Below are 8,715 nucleotides of genomic sequence, written 5' to 3'. Positions count from 1 at the left end.
GAACAACGGCAGAAGCAACACGTGGTTAAGTTGAAGAAGATGAGGGAGAAGCGGATTCAGCAACGAGTGAAATGATGGTTGCTTCGTCCCTCCAACTTCTTTTTTTAGCATTATTACTTCGTCCCTCCAACTTAACTGCGGGAAAGGTGCAGCTTTGTGATTTGACGCCTCATTGCTCATTACTACGCCGGCGCCATGACTGGGGTGCTTCACCCCGGCTGCTCTGCACTGTATTCCGGTATGGCACGTGGACCCGGTAGCTTGATGTCCCACATGTCGGCGAAAGGGACTAGAAGATTTATGAAAGCGAGCGCTCCACTCTTACGACGGAGGAGTAGACGACACGACGGCCCAGTGAACTGTCACTTGTACTGTATAGTACTATAGTTTTGCTGTTTCGCACGATCCATCGATACAAACCCGATTAAACAGGAAAGGGCGGGATTTTTCCCGCGCGGTAGATGATACTGGCCATACATTTCAAAGGCAATTTTAATGTATGCAAACTGAATAATTATAAGTAACAATATGATATCTAGTAAAACTAAAAACACATATGATTTATTGTGTTAGTGTAGTAGTAGTGCTGTATTGCATAGTTGTTAGATGTACATGCGAGAACGTGTAGAGATGTAGTTTTGGAGGGCCTACAGAGAGAAAAGCGTAGTACGGTCACCGAACTTCAGAATAAGCTGATTACGGTCACTATATACGTTTTGCGGTGATTATCCGGTCACTTGCTCACAGTTCAGCATCGGATTGCACTCTGTTGACCGGCCAAATAGTCTGCGTGGCACCATGTTGACTAGTTAAATTGACCATGTTCCTTGTGGGTCCCACCTGTCAGTTCGCATAGGCAAAAGGTCAGATAAACACAAATTTACGCAGGCGCGACAAGGCTCCAACCCGTGCGCGGGAATCACCTGGTTGTGTATGTGTCTGTCAGGGCCTGATGTGTGCGCATGCACGTGTAGGTTGAGCACTTGAGCGTGAGAGTGTGTGTTGGTCGTGTGGTGTACTGGTGTGTGCATGCATGCGTGCGTGTGTGCGTGTGAGTGTTGCGTGCGTGCGTGGCTGCGTGTGTACGTGTGAGTGTTGCGTGCGTGCGTGGGTGCATGTGTTTGTGTGAGTGTTGCGTGGATGGAGTTCGTGTGCATGCGTGCGTGTGTGTATAATCACCACACCAGCTCCTGTGTGTTAAAACAGACGGCTCAGCATACCAATACAAGGCCACCTTGTCCGCTGTGCCCGCGGTCATGACTTCGCACCACCGTCAAAATATTTTTTTGTCGTTTGTTTTCATTCTTACTAGCAAGATGCCCGTGCGTTGCACGTAACATCAAGATGCATTTGTATGACTTGTTTATCTTGTGAGAGAAAAGGATGAACGAGGGAAGGCCTTATTTGCAAATGGGGAGAGGTGTGTGGGTACCTTTTTGCAAAACTGCCATAGTTTCTTTCCTATCCGTCAGATATAAATCGGACGGCCTATATTGCAGGATGGCAGGCACACCATCATCACCAACTCTGTTTTTTATAAGAGTGTATTTTAAGTATTTTATAATAGTGTAGATGTAGAGTAGATACAAGTCGACAGGTGGGCACGATGTTAGTGAGATAATGTGATGCAACACTAGATCAGGTGCCACGTGGAGCGTTCAACTGGTCAACTAGTCATGTCATGAGCAAATACAAAGTTGTACGGTGAGCCCGTGACTGTATAATAACCACTAAACGTAAACGGTGACCGTAATGAGTGGATTATGAAGTCCAATGTATGTATCGTGCTTTCACTTCAAATACAATGATCGTCATTGCATATATCGCGAGAGAAAGATGAAACACGCGTGAATTTTCTGGGGGCTTACTTTTAGAGGACATGGAGATAGTTTTGTGTGCATACGTGAAAGGGCCGTACAGGGGGGGTATGCGATGGAGAGAGAGATGCTCTTCGTTTCTCTTTATTATGACTAACTTTGTATATAGTATAAAAATATACAAATTTACAGTGCGGGATAAATATCATTGTGGGCACAATGCAATGCAAATTAGCGTTCGTACTCCTCCATATAACTTTGTAATGTTGTATATATGTAGAAACTCTAAAATAATTTTTTGGCCACACTTTATTCAAAAGGAATGTTGTATGCGAAATAAACGTGAAGAGAGGGCTTTTAGATCAATGGGGTACGTGATGTAACATGTGTGAATGTGTAGTTGATGCATTTGGCGGGGCCTAGAGAGGTATGTGTGTGTATCACGTATTCAAGAGAGGCATGGATAGAGGGGCCAACGGGGGGAGAGATAGCACGAGAAATGAGGGTGGTCTAGAGAGAGAGACGAATATGACGTCACGACAAGAGATTCCATTCCCTTGAGTGTGTATATGCAAGGGGGAGGGAATAGAGGCACCAGGAGAATTTTTCTGTGTGTGTGGTGTTTGTGTTGGTATGTGTGGGTGTGAGAAGATAATGAGACGTGGGGGCAGAGGGATTGTCACCGCGTGAGGTCCAGTGGGTCGAGGTGAGGCCCTTTGTTCGGTTCCGTCCTGCGCCACATTGGTCGGCCCATGACACATTTAGGAAGACCCATGGATGACTAGTCGTACAAGACAAAGATAGCAGAATTGTGAAGGACTCTGTGTCCACTGACAAAGCCGGCTAGGATTTGTAACCCTAGGTTCTCGGACTCAGGTAACCCCTCTATCTCTGATATTACTATTCATCCAACCTAACTTTAAGGGGCATCCTACAGAATGCTCTGCTAGAATCATACTCGTCGATTAGGAAGAGAGGTGTGAGATAATGCGTGAGAGACAGGCGTAAAGATAATGTGCGTACATGAGACACGTAGGCAGGTCCATGTATATAGAAAGGGTCGATGAGGATTGTGCGTGTGTATGTTTGCGAGAGGAAGAGTGCTTGTGATAAAGGTTAGTGAAAACAGTTGTAAATGGTTACGAGAGGGAGGGAGGGTTATATCTAGAGAATGTGTGCGAGAAAGACACCTCGGGAGAGAGTGTGTGAGCATGTGTGAGAGACCACCGATGGAGAGTGAAACTACACGTAAAAGACTGCTCTACACATTGATTAAAGATATAAATTGTATCCAAATATTAGGATGGGATCATGATATTTGCAATTCGCGTAAGGAGCGGTCATTGATCCATCAGACATCTAGATTCTATCGAATTTGAGCATGTCTATGTTATTATTCGACACAATTGATCCACATAGTTAGTATTTTGAACTCCAGACAATGCATCGCTTTAGCAATCGAATATAAACGTGAGTATAGTTCATGTTGTGTGTGTAAAGCACATTATACATACGAAAGTTACACAATGGACATTTATAAATAGCTACCTATGAACTAGTATACATTTGAATTCAACCTAAGGTGGTTTAAAAAAATCGAATTCAACATGAAGTCCATTCAATTATTTGAATTTGATATCATGGCATTTGTAAACCATACCTAAACTATGGGGGTACCAATCTTTGCTCTGATTTTGTACATAATAGCATATGTAGTCGTGTACAAAATAGATTCAAATTTAGCTCCTCCATTCCAAAATAATCGTAGTTATAGGATTTTCAAGTGTCAAAATTCAAAAGGAAGCGGATAATTTAATGAGGTTTTCAAACATACAAGGTCAAATATAACGTTGTCTATTTAGGTCAATCCTCATAGTTCAAGAGTACTCTAAACGTGAATGCTTGTGTTTCAAAATTTCGAACGAAGCGCCAAAAGAGCCTCTACTCGCCCGAAACCGCGTGAGACCAATGTTTGGTAGTACAAGGAAATTACTTTTCTAATAACTCCGACCTGTGAAACCTACCGGCCCGACGTCCAAAGGTCTAAACCGGGGTAGGTTTGTAGCTTCATCTAGACGCCACGCAACCGCCTCCGAAAAACATTCATACACAATGGCCGCCTAAGCACACATGCGCGCGACCGAAATCGCTCCCGCCCACTATTTGGGACACCTGGGATTACCATCCTACCCCCGACCCGCAGTAGGTCCGAAATTTAAGAGGGGGGCAAAGTTTGTACTTTCCCCAAATTTCAAACAAGCGCGTCCCATCTTCTGTTCAAAAAAAGCCAAAAACAAGCGCGTCCCAGACCGAAACATGGTTCCCCCCACCCGTCTGATTCCCCATTCGTACTCCGTGGGCGCCAAAACTACCTCTCCACCAGCCGCGAAACCCCGGCGTCCTCCGTCCGCCACCCCATCCCACCCATCAACCGCCGCCCTCCTCCATCACGCCGGAGCCGATACCCCGACGTCGTCGTCCACCGCAACCTCAACCGCAACGCCCTCCACGGCTAGTAGTTGAAGCCGAGGCCGAGCCGTCCGTACCCGAGCCAGTTCAACCACGCCGTCCTGCGCCTCACCGCTGCCGCTCCAACTTCGCCACCCTCCACCGCACCGGAGTTGTTCCTGCTACGCCGTCCTTCGCCGCCTCGGATCTGCTTCCCCTCCGCCGACATACAGCCACGGCAACACAGTCAACAATTTGGCCATGGGTTCGTCCAAGCCTGCACCCTCCAGAACATCGGTTTCCCCGGTAAAAAGAAGAAGATCGGCGCGACATGTGGAGGTGACCACACCGGCAACCGAAGAAGGTACTCCTCTTCCCTTATTCGTGCAAATCTTACGTCTCTGCTTGCACGGTATTCATCCCACAGAAGACACTAGTTGACCGCTTCTTCTTGATACTAGATTTTCCTAGTAACTCGCGATGCACAAGGTTTCTCCTCATATACTATTTCACCTTAGCTAGAGGTCCGTCGCCCCCCTGAATTTCAATTTCTGGCCAGTTGATTCCCAATTAACGGAAGCATTCCCCGGCGTAACAGGCGCTAGTACGACTATTACGCCGGGGAAGCAGCGCCTTGGTGTTTATCTTAGGGGCGTGTGCGGCCTAGAGCTACTGGCGCCCGATCTGGAGGTCGGCCGGGATTAAAGGGATGGCTTGGGGGCGCTGCCAAGCACGGCGGTGGTGTGAGGTCGATGGGAGGGCGGGGCGGCGGAGGCACGGGTCTGGGCCGGTGGTCGCTGGCGGTTCGTGAAAGATCGTCAACAGTGACTGGCGGGAGGTAGACGAAGGCCATCTGCCCGTTCCTTATAGATCAGACGGTTCATTAAAAAAATCGACTAACCTATTTATTTTCAGTCGACTGTTATCTTAGATATGACCACATGTGGTGGTGTGCTGGAGGAGTACCTGCATTTCCTGTGCTCATATATTACAAAATCATACGGAGTAGAATCTAATTTTGTTTTCCATGCAATGTTGTAGAGCTATCATATGTCTCATGTCATTTATTTTTAATCCACATGCTATCTGCTACTTTTACAGTGCACTAGTTCTGCACACACTTCACCCATACTCTCACTATTGTGTTTTTATGCAAGGGTATTTCAGACTCTCCTGCCAAAGAGAAGCAGCAAAGAAAAGAGAGAAGTCGCTCCAGCTTGGTATATGGGTAGGCAAGACACGTTACAACTCTATAAAGGGTGCAGTGTCAGCAGATGGAGACGGTAAACGTAGCTCTGTAGTTGATGACCTCGCTCGCAGTGAACCACCATCCCAGGTGCTTGCTTTAACTTCGCAGTGTCATATGTGGTTGCATGTTGGTGCCTAGCTTGTATTCAAAAGGCCGAAGTCGGTCTTTATTAAGATAAGGAAAGATATTTTTTACATGAACCACCATCCCGTGAGCACCAGAAGACAAATAGCTAGTCAGGGCACTGGCCGAGCCAGTGACAAGCCCAGCAAAGACAGGCATCACCTGGAAGCCAACTAAAAAGCCGCGAAGGTGGCGAAGCAGCCCGCCTCCCACCAGGCTCTCAGGTCCTAGATGATCATGTTCACCACTCCAGCCGGATGTCTAGCTTGTATTGCTTCCAATTTGGTTAAATTGCATCTGCTTAGCTTACACATTATACCTTTGAATATGACATGCCTTTTTGTTTTTGGTACATACTAGTACATCTGTGTATTAACCATGTTCTTACATCAAACTAATGTTCTTGTGGATCCCTCATCAATCACTTATGACGAGGCAGGCAGGCAAGGGGACTACTCCTCATTTAAAGAATGCAGCGTCAGCCTCCCGACATGATTCTCAAGAAACAGAAATGCTAGATGAAGATAGTGAACGTAGCTCTGTAGTTGATTACAGCATTTCCCCGACACTAGCATTGCAGGTGCTTGCTCTAACTTGGCAGCGTGATATGTGGTTGCATGTTGCATATGGTGTCTAGATTGTAATTCTTCCAATCTAGTTAAACTGCATGTGCTAGTCTGCTTAGCTTATACTCCTATAAATGTGACATTATACTTGTTAATGTGACATGCCTTCCTGTATTTAGTACATAGTACATCTGTCTATTAAGCATGTCCATACATAAAAATATTGTTTTTTTGTATCCTGCATCAATCAATATGACGAGACACCTTTAGTATATGCAGTGCGATATTAGTTGCATCTTTTTTATAGCATGCGCTGCTTCTAATTTGTTGAAATTCCATTTATGATGGGACCCTTTTAACTTGGCAGTCATATTGGCCCTATTTGGATCATGGGGTTAGAGCTAGTTTGGGTTAGTTGGGGGCTCAAATAACCCAAAATAATCCAAACATGGAGGGTTAGAGTGGGTTAGTTTCATCTAACCCAACTATCCCGGTGGAGAGGTGTTTATTTGGGTTAGAGTGGGTTAAAAAATAACTCTAACTCTAACTGTGTTAGAGTATCCAAACAGGGTCATTGGTTGCATCTTTCATGTGGTGTCTAGCTTGCATTGCTTCTTATTTGCTGGAATGGTTTCTGCTTAGTTTACACAAACAGTTGTGAACATGCCATGTCGTCCTATTTTTCGTACATATTCCATCCTGGTATCATGTGTTTGCCTTACATCAAAGTAGTGATTGTCAGTATCATGCATGAATGAGTTCTGAAGAGAGAATTTTATTGCTTTTTCTTGTCGGTTTTACTTGACAATTCAAAATCAATAAAGCGGAAGGAAGTTAGCAAGGCAGCGGATAAATGTGCTCCTCCCAAACGGAGGGCCTCTACAGTTTCTACTCCTCCACACCCCCAATATGATTTCCAAGACAACACATGCATAGACACTCAACAAAGCTGTGTTTATGATGAGCACGTCTCCCCTAGTGCAGCATCACTGGTGCTCCCTCTAACTTGGCACTGTTATATGTGGTTGCATGTTATGTGTGATGTCTAGCTTGTACTGCTTCTAATTTTGTTGAATTCCATCTGCTTACTTTACACATTATAGTTGAATAAGACATGTGTTCCTGTTTCTAGAACATGCAATATCTATCTATCACACCATGTTCTTACATCAAATTACTACTGTTGTGTAACCTGCAACAATCACTTATCATAAGACACGTTTGACTTCGGAGTGTGATATAGGTTACATCTCACATTCTTTTCTAGCTTGTACTACTAATTTGTTGAAATGGCACTTATGACGAGACAGTTTTAACTTGGTAGAGTGATATTATTTGCATCTTTCATATGGTGTCTAGCTTTCATTGCTTCTAATTTGTTGAAATGCCTTCTCCTTAGTTTACACATCATAAGCTGTGAATATGCAATGCTGTGAATATGCAATGGCACTAATGACGAGAGACCTCTAACATGGTAGTGTGATGTTGTTTGCATCTTGCATATGATTTATTTCTTGTACTGCTTCACATTTGTTTAAACGCCATTTATGCTGAGACACTGTTAACTTGGCAGAGCGATATTTGTAGCATCTTTCATATGGTGTCTACCTTCCATTGCATTGCTTCTAATTTGGTGAAATGTCTTCTTCTTAGTTTACACATCATAGTTCTGGTTATCTCTTCCGTCCTGTTTTTCATACATATTACATCCTCCTATCATGTGGTTGTCTAACATCAAAGTTTTATTCGTCTGCATCACACATCAATTTGTTCTGAAGAACTAAATTGTATTCGTTTTTCTTGTCGGCTTGACTTAACATGGCACAGAGAAAGAGGAAGAAACAGAGAATGGCAGGGAATGAGAAGCGGATGAATCCTGCAAATTTTGCTGGTACTGATGGTGCAATAGAAGGTGAAAGCCCAGCGGAAGATTCTACAAACACGGCATCCCATGCTACACGAACTGCAAAAAAGCCAAACAAAAACAAATAGCTGCCACCAAACAAGCAGAGACAACCCTAGTTCTTGCAACACCTACCACAGTACTACCAGCTGCATGACATACTCGTGCGTCAACTGAGCTAGCAGCATGTTCCCAAGCTCCCTTGCCACCTGACACTACTTCCCAAGCACTCTTGACACAAGATGAGTTGGCAATATCAGATGAACCTTGTGAGCTTCAACAGCAAGAAGGTAGTTGCTGGAGTCAAGTTACAGTTGCATGCTTCTTTATATGTAGCCTCACAGTTTGATGTACACTAACACTTCCTATGTTTGTTGTTGGACTAGCACCTAGGCGCAAGAGGAAACAAACATCAGGGATAATGCTCGATAGGTTAACTAAATCTAGAGGAGGAAGAATGGAGATCCGTTTTGAGCTAGGTTTAAAAAGGCCACGTGATGCTACAGAGTCAGCCAAGTTAGTATCAGAGGCAGCGGTTGTCGTTAGGTGTCATGTACGTATCCTCCCAACATGGATTCAGTACAGGAATGACAAAGACGAAACCCAGTT

This window comes from Triticum aestivum, chromosome 3B, assembly GCF_018294505.1.
Source record: "Triticum aestivum cultivar Chinese Spring chromosome 3B, IWGSC CS RefSeq v2.1, whole genome shotgun sequence".
Classification (NCBI taxonomy): Eukaryota; Viridiplantae; Streptophyta; class Magnoliopsida; order Poales; family Poaceae; genus Triticum; species Triticum aestivum.
The sequence above is the reverse complement of the archived record's forward strand: the minus strand, read 5'-3'. Positions refer to the sequence as shown.